At 43.0% G+C, this 17,553-nt stretch overlaps 1 protein-coding gene across 1 annotated transcript in view; it reads left to right on the top strand.

The window, feature by feature from the left end:
* The window catches only part of diaph2 (diaphanous-related formin 2), a 717,635-nt gene that overhangs the window by 573,470 nt on the left and 126,612 nt on the right, over window positions 1-17,553 (top strand).

The raw sequence follows: 17,553 nt of genomic DNA, 5'->3' as shown, positions 1-17,553 counted from the left end.
TAGTGTTTAACATGATTTTTGAATGACTACCTCTTATCTGTACCCAACACATACAATTACTGTATCTGTAAGGTTCCTCAGTCAAGCAATTAATTTTAATTGCAGAATCAACCACAAAGACCAGGGAGATTTTCCTTTTTTTAATTTAACCTTTATTTAACCAGGCAAGTCAGTTAAGAACACATTTTTATTTATAATGACGGCCTACCGGGGAACAGTGGGTTAACTGCCTTGTTCAGGGGCAGAACGACAGATTTTTACCTTGTGGATTCGATCCAGCAACCTTTCGATTACTGGCCCAACGCTCTAACCACTGCCTCACAAAGAAGGACACCTACTGGTAAGAAATGCAATAATAATCAGACAATGAATAATATCCCTTTGAGCATGATGATGTTATTAATTACATTTTGGGTGGTTTATCAATACACCCAGTCACTACAAAGATACAGGCGTCCTTCCTATCTCAGTTGCTGGAGAGGAAGGAAACTGCTCATGGATTTCACCATGAGGCCAATGGTGACTTTAAAACGGTTACAGAGTTTAATTGCAGTGATTGTAGTTACTCCACAATACTAACCTAATTGGCAGAGTGAAAAGAGGGAACCCTGTACAGCAGGGGTGTCAAAGTCAAATGGACGGAGGGCCAAATAAAAAATTTAGCTACAAGCCGAGGGCCGGACTGTTCGAATGTTCATTGAAATTTTTTTAAATGACGCATATAGTCTAGTGAACCTAATTGAACCTACTGAAAACCTAACAAATATATTCCAATATGATCAGATAAATAAAGCAATATTTTCTTATGGCTCTGTCAGTAATCTTTAATTTTCAACAGACACAAAAGACAAATTTCCTTTATATAAAAATCCCCATAACATGAACATTAAATGAAAAGAACGCGGTATTCAAGGCACCATCAGTAGCCTATATTTTCTATTTTAGCAAAAGTGGGGCTAAATTTACTTCAAAGAAAAAAACAATAATAGCAATTTTTCTATCATCCACTCAACTGAAATATTTTTAAAATATAATTGGATTGAAATACAATAAATAAAGTGCAAAAATCTATTAATCAAAAACAACACTTTGTTTAAGGAGAAGTAACATGCAGTGAAAACAAATATTAAACTTTAACTTTTAAACTTGAACTGAGTAAAAACTCTAATATGTGATTGCCACAGTAATGTTCATTGTTTGAGGTTGAGGGTGATACTTGGTGGTGTCCCATCTTTTCACAAGTTTATCAATGTTCGGGGTAAGGCTCTGAGCTGAGGAAATCCTCAGAATTGAGTGGAGGTGTTCAGCAGTAAGTCGACTTCTGTGTGATGTTTTGTTCAGGTTCATCAAAGAAAACAGTTGTTCACACAGGTATGTGCTGCCAAACATAGACAACGTTTGAGCAGCCTGGATGCGCAGCTGGGGCATTGTGTCGGGGAGGAAACGGGCGAACTCCGCAGCACCCACTGCCGCATATTTTGCCCTCAGTGCATCATTGCATTGGAGGTCAATCAACTCCATTTGGAGGTTTGGTGGTGAGCTTTCCACGTCAACAGCAAATGGGTTACCGAGCAGTTCCAACCTGCTTTTTTTGTGCTTCAAAGTCAGCAAATCGGCGTCGAAAGTCAGCGGCAAGCATACCTATTTTATCAGCCAACTGTGCGCTCGGGAACGCACTGGTAGAGAGCTTCTCTTTCATGGTCTGGCAGCTGGGAAAGTGGCTCAAATTTTCTTTCCGCATCTGCGTCTCCCACAGAGTCAGTTTGGTTTTAAATGCTTCACTGTACTGTACATATCAGAGATGACATGATCCCGACCCTGCAGCTGCAAGTTCATTGCATTCAGATGATCGTAATGTCCACACGAAAAAGCCATTTCACACAGAAACATTTCGTCTCGGAGTTGTGTGTGTTTTCCCTTTGCTGTCCAAGAACAGACAAATCTCCTCACGGCTCGAAACATCTTTGAAGCACCTTTCCCTGGCTTAGCCATCGCACCTCTGTGTGATAAGGCAAATCACCATGCTCCGTTTCTAACTCCGTCAGAAATGCCTTGAACTGGCGGTGATTCAAACCTTTGGCTCTGATAAAGTTAACTGTGCGCGTGATGATGCTCATTACATGCTCCATTTCAAGGCTTTCCCGCACAACGCTTCCTGGTGTATGATACAATGATAAGCTGTCAGCTCACCTGTCGCTTTTTCCTCTGCATCTTTTCCCGTATCTTCGCCACCAGTCCGCTCCTGTGTCCACACATCGCAGGTGCTCCGTCGGTTGTCAAACCCACGAGTTTTTCCCAAGCAGCTCCATCTCATTTACACATCTTGACACCTCTTCATACAAATCATGCCCCGTAGTTGTGCCATGCATAGGACGTAAAGCCAAAAACTCCTCTGTCACGCTTAGGCTGGAGTCCACTCCGCGGATGAAAATTCAACTGGGCAATGTCAGAAATGTCGGTGCTCTCATCCACAGCCAAGGAATATGCAATGAAATCTTTTCCCTTTTTCACAAGCTGCTCTTTAGATTGATGGACAACTGGTCTACTCTCTCGGCAATGGTGTTTCTGCTCAGACTCACATTTAAAAAGAGTTGCCTTTTTTCTGGGCAAACTTCGTCACAAACTTTAATCATGCAGTTTTTGATGAAATCCCCCTCCGTAAATGGCCGGGCTGATTTAGCGATCTCTTCTGCAAAATAAAACTGGCCTTGACAGCAGCCTGCCTTGTGATTTGGCTTTTTTGAACAGAGCCTGTCGAGATTTGAGGCCTCGTTTTAATTCCTCTGCCTTTTGTAGCCTTTGTTCCATGTCCATATTCTTGTTTTTGTCCGCGTGTTTCGTTTCATAATGTCGTCTCAGATTATACTCTTTCAGTACCGCCACACTTTCTCCACACAGAAGACACACAGGTTTTCCAGCTACCTCGTGAACATATACTCCGACTCCCCTTGTTTTGAAACCCCCGGTTCTCAGTGTCCACCTTCCGTTTTGCCATTTTTGATGGGTATCTGAAAGTTAATTTTACTGTGATGCTGACGACTGCTGTGCCAATAAATATTGAAATGAAGCAGCCTACTGCTCGGTGCGTCACCGTTGCATTGTGGGAAATGTAGTATTGGTGCGTGTAAAAGATCTGCGGGCTGCCGGCTTGCTGCGGTCTGCGGGCCGGTTCTAATAATAAATCAAGATCATCCCAGGGGCCGTAAAAAACCTTCTCGCGGGCCGGATGTGGCCCGCGGGCCTTGACTCTGACATATGTGCTGTACAGAATAAAAATATTCCAAAACTTGCATCCTGTTTGCAACAAGGTACTAAAGCAATACTGCAAAAACAAATTAATTAACTTTTTCAGCTGATTACAAAATGTTATCTTTGGGGCAAATCCAATACAACACATTACTGAGTACCTCTCTCTATATTTTTAAGCATAGTGGTGGCTGCATCATGTTATGTGTATGCTTCTAATCAGACTGAGGAGTTTTTCAGGATAAAAAAGAAACGGAGCTAAGAACAGGCAAAATCCTAGAGCAAAACCTGGTTCAGTCTACTTTCCACCATACACTGGGAGATGATTTCACCTTTCAGCAGGACAATAACTTAAAAAACAAGTCCAATTCTACACTGGAGTTACTTACTAAGAAGACAGTGAATGTTCCTGAATGGCTGAGTTACAGTTTGACTTAAATCTGCTTAAAAAGCTATTGCAAGACTTGAAAATGGTTGTCTAGCAATGATCAACAACCAATATAACAGAGCTTGAAGAATTTTGAAATGAATAATGAGCAAATAATGTACAATCCATGTGTGCAAAGCTTTTAGAGAACTAACCAGAAAGACTCAGCTGTAATCACTGCCAAAGTTCTAACATGTATTGACTCAGGGGTGTGAATACTTATGTAAAATAGATCTATATTTAATTTTATATAAATTTGCTAACATTTCTAAAAACATATTTTCAGTTTGTCATTATGGGGTATTGTGTATACAAGGATCAGAAAAAATATATTTAATACATTTTTGAATTTTAGGCTGTAACACAACAAAATGTGGAATTAGTCAAGGGGTATGAATACTTTCTGAAGGCACTGTAATTGTGCCTACTCCCCACGAATCCAGCCACCGCTGAGAAGGACACGTTATGCAAACAGATGTCTGTAGACCTCCGTGTGCAGAGAAAAGAGGGGCCGCTTTCTTCCCGTTCCATTTAAAGAAATAAGTTGTCATTTGTGTGTAAACAAATGTTGCTTCTCGTGAAAGGCTTTTATATTTCTATTGAAAGCAGCTCTCAGATGTATGAGGCTCAGTCACAATTCCACATTTCCATTTGTTCTTGTTTTTCTGTCCCACTCCCTGAGCCGGGGAGGTGGTACATTGTTTGAAAATTAGATATCAGCTGTGGCGGCGACAGTCGAGGAATGAAATAAAAATTGTGATAGAGGGATTGACAGATTGATATACTTAGCTTGACATGTGGTTCGACATGAATATGCCGATAGAGCAATGTTTAAAGATAGGGAGGGGATGACGGAGGGGAGGGTGGAGTGAAGGATAAAGAGAAGAAAGAGGGGGAGGGAGAAAGAGAGGGAGGAGGAAGGAGCAAAGCAGGTAGGAGAGCTGCAGGGAAGCGGGGAGAGAACCCGGCAGCACAGGCACTTTGATATTCACGAGTTGGAGCACAAACACACATAGCTCGGGGCTATTCATCAGCTGCCTGTCAGTGCTCTCTTCCCCCTCTTCCCCTTCTCTCTCTCTAGGAGGTGCCTTCTCAGGGGTAGGAGGAGAGATATCTAACTTTCAGACAGTACTACATTTCTTAGACATACTGTTGAATAAAACAGTGAGGGCCTAGCTGAGTGAATTGATCATCTCTTTAAAAGGGCCCTAGATTTGCATTTCTGCAGAAGAAATAAAGAAAACAGTGTTCTATCTCATCATACAAAGCATTAAGAACACCTGCTCTTTCCATGACATAGACTGACCAGGTGAATTCAGGTGAAAGCTCGTGTCCCTTATGTCATTTGTTAAATCCACTTCATTTAGAGTTGATGAAGGGGAAGAGACAGGTTAAAGAAGGATTTTTAAGCCTTGAGACATGGATTGTGTGTGTGCCATTCAGAGGGTGAATTGACTAAATTAAAGATTTAAATGCATTTGAATGGGGTATGGTAGTAGGTGCCAGGCACACCGGTTTGTGTCAAGAACTGCAACGCTGCTGGGTTTTTCACGAATGTATCAAGAATGGTCCACCACCCAAAGGACATCCAGCCAACTTATCACAACTGATGGAAGCATTGGTGTCAATATTTTCGACACCTTGTATGTCTTTCGACACCTTGTATGTCCCGACGAATTGAGGCTGTTCTGAGGGCAACTCAATATTTGGAAGGTGTTCTTACTGTTTGGTATACTCAGTTTAAATCAAGTATTGACGGTATTCGTAGTATATTCTTCACAGGGTAACCACTGAATACATTGTGTCTGGTAGTGAAAGTATTTTCAAACTGTAAATGTCACAAACATTCTCTATACTAAATATGCTATGCAGTGGTATTCTTTCAGATGTAAGAGTAGGGTTGGAATTCCGGTCTTGGAATTCCAAGGCGAGAAAAAACATTGAAAAATGTGAATCTAAATCGTTGTTGACATCGTCATTGGTGTCGTCTTCTCCACCAAGCTTCTCCAACCATCAGCCACCCCGTCGTTTTCACATTTCTGTGTGGGTGCAATTTCATGTCATTGATTGTGTCTGAATCCGTGATTGCCTTGCCACGGGGCTGTTTACACACAGGGCCAGTATTTTGCATGCAGCTGTCTGCTGCCGGCGGTGTAGCAGTGAGTACAGCGAGCAGGGGGGAGATGTGTGTCAGAATGAGGCCCAGCGTGCGGAAAGACAGCTGGATTCACACGTCTATTATGTCACAAACATACCGAGTGTGGGTGCCAACTTTCTGTCAGTCATTAGACACTAATCACGGGCAAATCCACTCGCCTTCAACACGCGTCTTATTCCCCCTGTCAATTCGTTTTTTGCTGCATAGCAGTAGGCCTAGTACCAGTGCCTTTTTGTGACTGGGGACCCACATCATCTCCATAACGCGCCATAGCCACCCTGCACTAACAGGGAAAAATCTTTGGGAGATAATTTAATCTCACTCCTGATTGCCAGATAATTATCAGTTAATTATTTAGAGCCTTAAATTAATTTGCTAAAAATAGGTCTCTCTCCTTGTGCCTCCTTCTCGTTGCCAACGGAGACGGCTTCATTAGTTTTCCAACGCTCCCACTCGAGCCCACCCACCAACCCCCCTCACGCCCCCTCCTCCCTAGCCTTGACATCCAATCCTTGCTAAATGTAAGAGTCCTGTAAATATGATTTGGGTTTGTATTATGTATGTACTTTATTCTAATCAGTGAGGCCTAGCACAGTGTTTGTGTTCATCTTGCAGATTCAAAACATCCTAATTAAGCCTAAGTGTTTAGCGTTGATTGTTTAGATCCTTTAATTTTGCATGGATTGTACTCATTACCGTGTTCCCATTCTACTCATTACCGTGTACCCATTGTACTCATTACCATGTACTACTACTACTGCCACTCCTGCTGCTTCTACTACTACTACTACTACTACTACTGCCAGTACTACCACTACACTACTACTACTACTACTACTGCCACTACTACTACTACTACTACTACTACTACTACTACTACTACTACTACTACTACTACTACTACTACTGCCACTACTACTACTACTACTACTACTACTACTACTACTATTACTGCCACCAATAATACTACTACTACCACCACTAATACTACCTGCACTTTCTTGCCCATAACTTAACCTGCACTCCCTCCTTTTGTCAATTGTTTTTGGTTTCCTCATTGCACACTTCATTAAGCCCAAGTTGGTCTGAACAAAGAAGTCTGCTGTTGGATGTTTTCTAATGGGATTCATTGGCTTAAGCCTGAAGCCAATCGAACGCCCCTGTCCCCCCAACCGAAGCCAACTAGCCTGGCTTTAGGACCGGGCTAACTAATGATGAGTATTGAATGTAGCTGTACTCTGTCACGCCAGAGTGGCTAGGCCAACAGTAGCACTGACAGAATCTGATCAATTCTCGCCCAGTCCTCTCACACCCGGCCTCACTCCCCGTCTCCCTTCTCTCACTCTCTCTTTTTGTTTCTCTCTCACTCTTTCTTCCTGCTCTTTACCATCCTTCATTCTTTCATCTGTGCCCCCTTTTTTCTATCCACTAACACAACAAGCTTTCAGCAGGCTGGCGCCTGATTAGCCTGACTAGCCGGAATGTCCCGCAAACAAGTTGGCAGGCGGAATCAAATTAGCCGTTGCTCTCTTTATTCCTTTTTTCTTTTCTTTAAAGTGTCGGAATTGATTTGGAGAAATGAATCTGAACAAGTAAGTCCTTATTAGAATAATAACCGCCCACACCGCCGCTGCAAAGAAGGACAACAGTTCAGTTTGCAGCAAAAGTGCCGGCAATCGATCCAATTTATACGGAGCTAAGAGTATTTAAGTGCTTAGAACGGCTCGTTGTGCAGAATTCTGATACAGTCCAACAAAAGAGGGGCTTGAGATTCTATTGACATTTAAAACACTGCCAACGTCTGGAGGAGGACATGAAAGCCTATACCAGCAGGGCATCCATTTTGAAAAAACACAGACTTGTCTTGATTACTGGCATGTGAGGAGCCATATATTAACTGGCCTCCCGAGAGCCACTGTTTAGCAGCTTTGTGAGTTGTGGTCAGGTAGAAAGTGAATCTGAGGCTGTTCTAATATGAGTATCCTCAAACTAGCTTGACTGTGACCCTGAGGCTGTCCTAATATGAGTACCCTCAAACTAGCTTAACTGTGACTCTGTGGCTGTCCTAATATGAGTACCCTCAAACTAGCTTATCCGTGACTCTGTGGCTGTCCTAATATGAGTACCCTCAAACTAACTTATCTGTGACTCTGAGGCTGTCCTAATACGAGTACCCTCAAAATAGCTTGTCTGAAGCCTGAAAAACTCAAATTGTGGCTTTGTTTACTTTTGTTTACCAGACCCCCCCCTCCTCTTGGTTTGCTCCAGTTCTGGGGTTTATTTTAATAATTTCCCCCACATCTTTCCCACTTTACCAGAATTTTGGGCTGTATGCTGCAGTAGTTTTCAATTAAAATGTGCAAACCTGCAATTGTTCCCATTTCAACAGCACCCGAGATACAATCAGTGTATCCAATTGTGTAATTCATGTAATCACAGCACGATAAACGTAATTACCATCAGGTGAAAGCATGCTGAGCAAGGAGTGTGTCTGTGTGCGTGCGTGTGTGTGTGAGTGAGTGTGTTTGTGTGAAAGAGTTAAAGACAGAAAGGAGAGATATCCAGAAGGAGATTTCTCCACATGCCCCCCTGCAGAACCTAGACAATACCTTCTAACCAAGGAACCTTCCTATCCCAGCCAGATAGATTTGCATAGCATCATTGAGGAGACAGCAACGCTTAATGCCAGTCTTCGTCATCGCCAGTCTTGGTGTCTTTCCACGATATACTGTGTAGAGCTATCCGTGATGCACTGGGTGAGCTATCCGTGATGCACTGCGCGAGCTATCTGTAATACACTGCGCGCGCTATCCGTGATACACTGCGTGAGCTATACGTGATACACTGCGCGGAGCCATCCGTGATACACTGCGTGGAGCTATCTGTGATACACTGCGCGGAGCCATCCGTGATACACTACGTGAGCTATACGTGATACACTGCGCGGAGCCATCCGTGATACACTACGTGAGCTATACGTGATACACTGCGCGGAGCCATCCGTGATACACTACACAGAGCTATTTTGAGTTACGGTTGTAATGCAGAGAGGTATGAATTAATGTTTACCGATTAGATCAGCCGTCAGTGGAAGCGAGATGTTTGACCTTTTACGACTTGACAAGACGAAGCCGGGGCCTAGTAAACACAGCAGATATGCATTGTCATGTTTTCACTGAAGGGAAATGACACAAAGAACACAGTGTGGGACGAGCAGGGTGACATAAGGTCTGCTCTAGAAATAGCACATGAATGAGACGATGGAGGCCATGTTTTGTAATACATTTGATAAGCATGTTTTTGAAAGTGTGGGTTTGTTCCACCAGAAAAGGCATAACAATATGATGACACCTTCTATTATACAGTACATGTGACATACATACAGTACCAGTCAAAGGTTTGGACACACCTACTCATTCAAGGGTTTTTCTTTATTTTTTCTCATTTTTTTTTTTACATTGTAGAATAATAGTGAAGACATCAAAACTATGAAATAAAACATATGGAATCATGTAGTAACCACTTTTTTTTTAACATATCAAAATATATTTTACACTTTAGATTCTGCAAAGTAGCCACCGTTTGCCTTGATGACAGCTTTGCACACGCTTAGCATTTTCTCAACCAGCTTCATCTGTTCACCTACTCTGTGTCTCACAAAGACTCGTTACCTGTATAAAAAGTCTCACAAAGACTCGTTACCTGTATTACCGTTGAACTCGTTACCTGTATAAAAGACACCTGTCCACACACTCAATCAAACAGACTCCAACCTCTCCACAATGGCCAAGACCAGAGAACTGTGTAAGGACATCAGGGATAAAATTGTAGACCTGCACAAGGCTGGGATGGGCTACAGGACAATAGGCAAGCAGCTTGGTGAGAAGGCAACAACTGTTGGCGCCAAGTTATTTAGAAAATGGAAGAATTCAAGATGACAGTCAATCACCCTTGGTCTGGGGCTCCATGCAAGATCTCACCTCGTGGGGCATCAATGATCATGAGGAAGGTGAGGGATCAGCCAGAACTACACGGCAGGACCGGTCAATGACCTGAAGAGAGCTGGGACCACAGTCTCAAAGAAAACCATTAGTAACACACTACACCGTCATGGATTAAAATCCTGCAGCGCACGCAAGGTCCCCTGCTCAAGCCAGCGCATGGTCCAGCCCGTCTGAAGTTTGCCAATGACCATCTGGATGATCCAGAGGAGGAATGGAAGAAGGTCATGTGGTCTGATGAGACAAAAATAGAGCTTTTTAGTCTAAACTCACTCGCCGTGTTTGGAGGAAGAAGAAGGATGAGTACAACCCCAAGAACACCATCCCAACCGTGAAGCATGGAGGTGGAACATCATTCTTTGGGGAGCTTTTATGCAAAGGGGACAGGACGACTGCACCGTATTGAGGGGAGGATGGATGGGGCCATGATTCGCGAGATCTTGGCCAACAACCTCCTTCCCTCAGTAAGAGCATTGAAGATGGGTCGTGGCTGGGTCTTCCAGCATGACAACGACCCGAAACACACAGCCAGGGCAACTAAGGAGTGGCTCCGTAAGAAGCATCTCAAGGTCCTGGAGTGGCCTAGCCAGTCTCCAGACCTGAACCCAATAGGAAATCTTTGGAGTGAGCTGAAAGTCCGTATTGCCCACGGACAGCCCCGAAACCTGAAGGATCTGGAGAAGGTCTGTATGGAGGAGTGGGCCAAAATCCCTGCTGCAGTGTGTGCAAACCTGGTCAAGAACTACAGGAAACGTATGATCTCTGTAATTGCAAACAAAGGTTTCTGTACCAAATATTAAGTTCTGCTTTCTGATGTATCAAATACTTATGTCATGCAATAAAATGCAAATGAATTACTTAAAAATCATACAATGTGATTTTCTGGATTTTTGTTTTAGATTCCGTCTCGCACAGTTGAAGTGTACCCATGATAGAAATTACAGACCTTTACATGCTTTGTAAGTAGGAAAACCTGCAAAATCGGCAGTGTATCAAATACTTGTTCTCCCCACTGTATTTGGGCTGCAATCTGAGGTGCAGTTAACTCTAATGACCTAATCCTCTCCAGCAGAGGTAACTCTGGGTCTTCCTTTCCTGTGGCAATCCTCATGAGAGACAGTTTTGTCATAGTGCTTGATAGTTTTTGCGACTGCACTTGAAGAAACTTTCAAAGTTCTGATGGACTGTCTTTTCTCTTTGCTTATTTGAGCTGTTCTTGCCATAATATGGACTTGGTCTTTTACCAAATAGTGCTATTTTCTGTATACCACCCTACCTTGTCACAACACAGCTGATTGGCTCAAACGCATTAAAAAGGAAAGAAATTCCAAGGCACACCTGTTAATTATAATGCATTCCAGGTGACTACCTCATGAAGCTGGTTGAGAGAATGCCAAGAGTGTGCAAAGCTGTCATCAAGGCAAAGGGTGGCTACTTTGAAGAATCTCAAATATAAAATATATTTTGTTTTGTTTAGCACTTTTTAGGTAACTACATGATTCCAAATGTGACTCACCACCTGGATTCGTTCTTATGTAGCAAAATGTGAAATGGTGTTTTTTACATTGGATAAAAGTAGAGACGCAGAGCTACAAAATGGTATATCATACAGAATATTTGAGGAACAATGAGAAAGTAATTCTGCTTTGAATTATGGCTAGTGGGAAGATTGCTTACTTTTTCTGTGACTTAACCAACAAGACTCGTAATTTAACTATTTTATTCGTATTTACAGATGACATACACGTTTGCTATTAAGGCCCATGAAAGTTCACATGTTCGAGAAGGCATTTCTGCCCAAAAATAAAATTAAAATAAATGTTTTACTTTCAAACGGCTCTCCTGTGAAGTCGTGACTTGCGACATACGCCTAGTTTCCTGAATCGTGTCACCATATGTGTTATTTCATAGTTTGGATGTTTCACTATTATTTTGCAATGTAGAAAATAGTAAAAATAAAGAAAAACCCTTGAAAGAGTAGGTGTGTCCAAACTTTTTACCCGGTAGTGTGTTTGTCTACATTTACCACTCGATATAGGCATGGTAGATACATTTACCACTGGAAATAGGCATACATTTACCACTGGAAATAGGCATGGTAGATACATTTACCACTGGAAATAGGCATGGTAGACACATTTACCACTGGAAATAGGCATGGTAGATACATGTACCACTGGAAATAGGCATGGTAGATACATTTACCTCTGGAAACAGACATGGTAGATAATATATATTTACCACTGGAAGTAGCATGTAGATACAGTTACCACTGGAAATAGGCATCGTAGATACATTTACTACTGGAAATAGCCATCGTAGATACATTTACCTCTGGAAATAGGCATGGTAGATACAGTTACCACTGGAAATAGGCATGGTAGATACAGTTACCACTGGAAGTAGGCATGGGTAGATACAGTTACCACTGGAAATAGCATGGTAGATACATTTACCTCTGGAAATAGGCATGGTAGATATTTGTAAGTTGCTCTGGATAAGAGCGTCTGCTAAATGACTTAAATGTAAATGTAAATGTAGATACATTTACCACTGGAAATAGGCATGGTAGATACAGTTACCACTGAAGTAGCATGGTAGATACAGTTACCACTGGAAATAGGCATGGTAGATACAGTTACCACTGGAAGTAGGGCATGGTAGATACATTTACCACTGGAAATAACATGGTAGATACATTTACCTCTGGAAATAGGCATGGTAGATACATTTAACACTAGAAATAGGCATTGTAGATACATTTACCACTGGAAATAGGCATGGAAGATACATTTAACATGTGAAATAGGCATCATAGATACAATACATTTACCACTGGAGTAGGTGTGTCTAAACTTTTGACTGGTACTGTGTTTGTCTGCATTTACCACTGGAAATAGGCATCGTAGATACATTTACAGGCCTCTCTCATATTTTTAAGTGGGAGAACTTGCACAATTGGTGGCTGACTAAATACCCTTTTGCCCCACTGTATGTATGCATGCACCTGTCCAGTCGCCCAGTATCCCAGTCTCACTGTCTTACTGACTCCCTGTAACCCTGTCTGTGTATGCTGTACACACAGCTCGCTAGGAACCATCTTGGATGTCAGTGAATGGCACAATTTTTTCTGCTGACCAACTCAATCATTCAATACTTAACCCACACTGACCTAACACCTTACTTCTGATTGTTCGCTATCCAGTTGCGATCCATTTCAGAGGCGGTCATTACACCATGTGCACGTTGTGATCCCTCCACTCATTGAGTTGTTGCAACAGCAGCTGGGTGCAAGCAAAGAGCTGTGAATACTCAAGTGAGGCTAACGCGCCCTTCCTCTCCGCACACATTAATATTTCAGCGGCGGGCATAGCAGAATAAATCGACAAGTAAAATTGACGCTGAATCTGCCTTTTCATTTTTTAAATGATGAGGAGGGAGGCGGTCTCGATGTTGATGATGGAGAGTGAGAGAAGGTCATGACTCGTCAGGGGGAAGAAGAGATTGATTTAACTAGTGACAACACTTCACAGACCTATCCTTTCAGTGTATGCACTTGAGACATTGACAGACACACTGATCTACATTCAGCTGCCAGCCTTACTCAGAGATAACCTGAGAGACCAATGTAATTCTCTGTGTGTGTGTGTGTGTGTGTGTGTGTGTGTGTGGGTGTGGGTGTATGGGTGTATGGGTGTGTGTACTACTGTTTTAGATGACAGATCCAGGATTAAAGTGAATTAGTCTATTTGGAAGTTTTTCTTGGTAAACCATTCTCACTGACCTAAAACCCTATGTCGGATTATTCACTATCAAGTTCCAATTCATTTGAGAGAGAGATAGATGGATAGAGAGAGAGAGAAGGAGGAGAGAAAGCCACACACACACAAAGATAGATACTTATGGAGAAAGAATAATGGAGAGAGAGGGAGGGAGATAGAGGCCCAGAGTGGCAGAGTTTGGCCCCGGGTTTGGCCGGGGTAGGTCGTCATTGTAAATAAGAATTTGTTCTTAAAACTGACTTGCCTAGTTAAATAAAGAGACAAAGAAAGAGATGAGAAGACAAGACATTGATATGAATGAGAATGAGGAAGAAATAGTTTGTCTATAGCATGTTGTTGATCCCATCCAAATTGTTGTGTTAATTACTTTGGACAACGTCCAGCAATTTTCAAAGAGTTTCGCGCCGTTGTGGCATTTCATTTGGTACAATTATAATTACTTTCACTGTGTGAAATGAACCCGACTTTTGTTCTTTTCATGGGCACAACAAACCATTTTTCCTACAATCAAATGGATGTTTTGATAGTTGGAGAAGTATTCTGGTTATTGACTAGAATTATATGTTCAGACAGTTGAGAATAGGCCGACCTTCTGAGTCTGCTCTCTCTGCAGGTTTTTCGTGTTTTTGTTTTTGCAACTGTGCTGGTGCTTCCTCTTTGGCAGGGTTAATGTAGGCAGGATTAATGTAGGCAGGGTTAATGTAAAGCACTTTTTGACAAATGTTTTTAGAAAAAGAGCCAGCATAGAGTATACAGTGCATTCGGAATGTATTCAGACTCCTTGACTTTTTCCACATTTTGTTACGTTACAGCCTTATATTCTAAAATGTATTAAAATGTGTTTTATTAAATCCTCATCAATCTACACACAATGTTTCCAAATGTGTTAAAAAAACAACTGAAATATCACATTTACATAAGTATTCAGGCCCTTTACTCAATACTATGTTGAAGCACCTTTAGCAGTGATTTTAGCCTCAAGTCTTATTTTTTTATATTTTTTATTGAATATTGAGTATTTAAAACATACAATCTACTTGCAGCTCTGGCTGGGCCACTCAAGGACATTCAGAGCCTTGTCCCGAAGCCACTCCTGCATTGTCTTGGCTGTGTGCTTAGGGTCATAGTCCTGTTGGAAGGTGAACCTTCACCCCAGGCTATGGTCCTGAGCGCTCTGAAGCAGGTTTTCATCAAGGATCTCTCTGTACTTTGCTCCGTTAATCTTTCCCTTGATCCTGACTAGTCTCCCAGTCCCTGCTGCTGAAAAACATCCCCACAGCATGATGCTGCCACCACCATGTTTCACCGTAAGGATGGTGCCAGGTTTCCTCCAGACGTGATGCTAGGCATTCATGCCAAAGAGTTCAATCTTGGTTTCATCAGACCAGAGAATCTTGTTTCCCATGGTCTTATATAGATAGGTGCGTGCCTTTCCAAATCATGTCCAGTCAATTGAGTTTACCACAGGTGGACTCCAATCAAGTTGTATAAACATTTCAAGGATCATTGATGGAAACAGGATGCACCTGAACTCAATTTCGAGTCTCATAGCAAAGTGTCTGAAAAATACGTTTTTTCTGTTTTTTATATTTAATACATTTGCATAAATTTCTACAAACCTGTTTTCGCTTTGTCATTATGGGGTATTGTGTGTAGATTGATGTGGGGTAAAAATAATTGAATACGTTTTAGAGTAAGGCTGTAACGTAACAAAATGTGGATTAAGGTAAGGGGTGTGAATACTTTCTGAATGCCCTGTATATATTTAAAAAATGACTGTCACATATATTTCTTACCTACCACATTCTTGATACAGTTCTGTACTGCTAGAGTCCGGCAGGCGACTGTCAGAACATTGGGTTCACAAAGTTTTCAAAATGAGGAACAATTCTGGGAGTCAATCTGTGTCTGACCTCTTCTTTTCACTTTTAATCTACTGGTCTGCCGTCACAAACTTCTCAGACCTGAACTTTGCGCTTATGAAACAGATTTGTCCTCATTACTGTGTGTACTGTTTAATCAGTCACATTTATCAGTGTATTTACCATTGGCAAAGGATATATTCAACATCACTAAGCCACGATTAAGGCCTCATTTTTAGCACACGGCAAAGTGACATAAAAATCGGATCCAAGTCAGACTTACTGTAGCCTGAAAATAAAGTGCTCAATCTCTCTGTCTCGTCGTAAACCATAAAAAAAATGAAAACACACATTTCCCCGGGAAAAACAATGTAAAAATAGATTTTCACAACGGCCACCGACAAGGACAGCAATAAATTACCTTGTTTGTTTACCTGTGTGCATGCGAGAGTTATTCAAATGACGTGCGTCACTCTCGACGGCGAGGTGGTAAAAAGCCCTTTTAATAAATCTCCTGTAACCCAGTTCCATTAATGTTTATTTAATGCTTTTTCATGTGTCTGTTGGACTCTGGTACTCTGGGGGCCCTGCACTAAGCCTAAGCTTTTCCTACCCAGGCTCTCATTCTTCTTTATCCTCTCTGTCCCTCTTTCCACTGCCAGGGGCCCTGTGAACCAAATTACAAGTAGACTGGACACAGCCCATCCGGCTGAGCAGCAGAGTGATATAAAAGGAGCGCAACAGAGAGTGATGGAGAGAGGGAGGGGGAGAGTGTGAGTTGCACCATAAACCATGTTCTACACAATTGCCATGGCCCCACATTTCAGGACATGTCCCTTGGACAGCAACATTAGGTTGAGCCAGGTATGGCCGTGGTGGCGCCGCTGCCAGCTAGTACCAGCCTGTTGTGTTATATTGTGTTGTGTGCAGTTCAGAATGGGAGGCAGCACATTAGCTGGCGCAGACTGGCAGCCCCCTGTGACGGGCCGTGGTAGAGACCACAGAGGCTGTCACAGGGTATTAACGCCTGGGCCAACTCATGGGGTGGGATGTGACCTGGTAGTGCTGAGGTGGAGGGAGGAGGAGGGAGAGAGGCGAGACAGGGACTGACACAGAGAGGTTAGCTGGCTGAGAGTGGAGGGACGGTGAGCTCAGACTGGCTGAGAATGGAGGGATGGTGGGCTCAGACTGGCTGAGAGTGGAGGGATGGTGGGTTCGGACCGGCTGAGTGTTGCGGGATGGTGGGCTCGGACCGGCTGAGTGTTGCGGGATGGTGGGCTCAGACTGGCTGAGAGTGGAGGGATGGTGAGCTCAGACTGGCTGAGTGTGGAGGGATGGTGGGTTCGGACCGGCTGAGTGTTGCGGGATGGTGAGCTCAGACTGGCTGAGTGTGGAGGGATGGTGGGCTCAGACTGACAGAGTGGAGGGATGGTGGGCTAATATTAATATTAATATTCTGAGTACTGGACAGTCTAATAGCCAGTCCATACATCCATACATTTATCCATACTACATCCCTTTTAACAGCCCACTCCAACTCCCTAATAATGTGTCTTGCATGTGAGGTGCAGTGCAGTAGAAATGCAGCCCTTCCTTTCCTCCTTTGAGGACAGCTGGTGGAGAGAAAGAGAACGAGAGAGAGAGAGAGGAGGGAGGGAGATGAGAGGAGGGAGAGAAGTCTGACAAACAGGTGAGAGCCAGAGGAGACTGACAAACAGGCAGAGAGCCAGAGGAGTTGACAAACAGGCAGAGAGCCAGAGGAGACTGACAAACAGGCAGAGAGCCAGAGGAGACTGACAAACAGGCAGAGAGCCAGAGGAGACTGAACTGACGAAACAGGCAGAGAGCCAGAGGAGTACATGACAAACAGGCAGAGAGCCAGAGGAACTGACAAACAGGCACAGAGAGAGCCAGAGGAGTACTGACCAAACAGGCAGGAGAGCCAGAGGAGAACTGACAAACAGGCAGAGAGCATGCAGAGGAGACGACTAAACGACAGGTGAACAAAGCCAGGGAGAATGGACAGAAAGGTATGAAACAAGGAAGCACAGGCAGAGAAGTGAGAGGAGACTGACAA

This window comes from Salvelinus sp. IW2-2015, linkage group LG6.2, assembly GCF_002910315.2.
Source record: "Salvelinus sp. IW2-2015 linkage group LG6.2, ASM291031v2, whole genome shotgun sequence".
Classification (NCBI taxonomy): domain Eukaryota; kingdom Metazoa; phylum Chordata; class Actinopteri; order Salmoniformes; family Salmonidae; genus Salvelinus; species Salvelinus sp. IW2-2015.
This window is presented reverse-complemented; position numbering and strand designations above follow the sequence as displayed.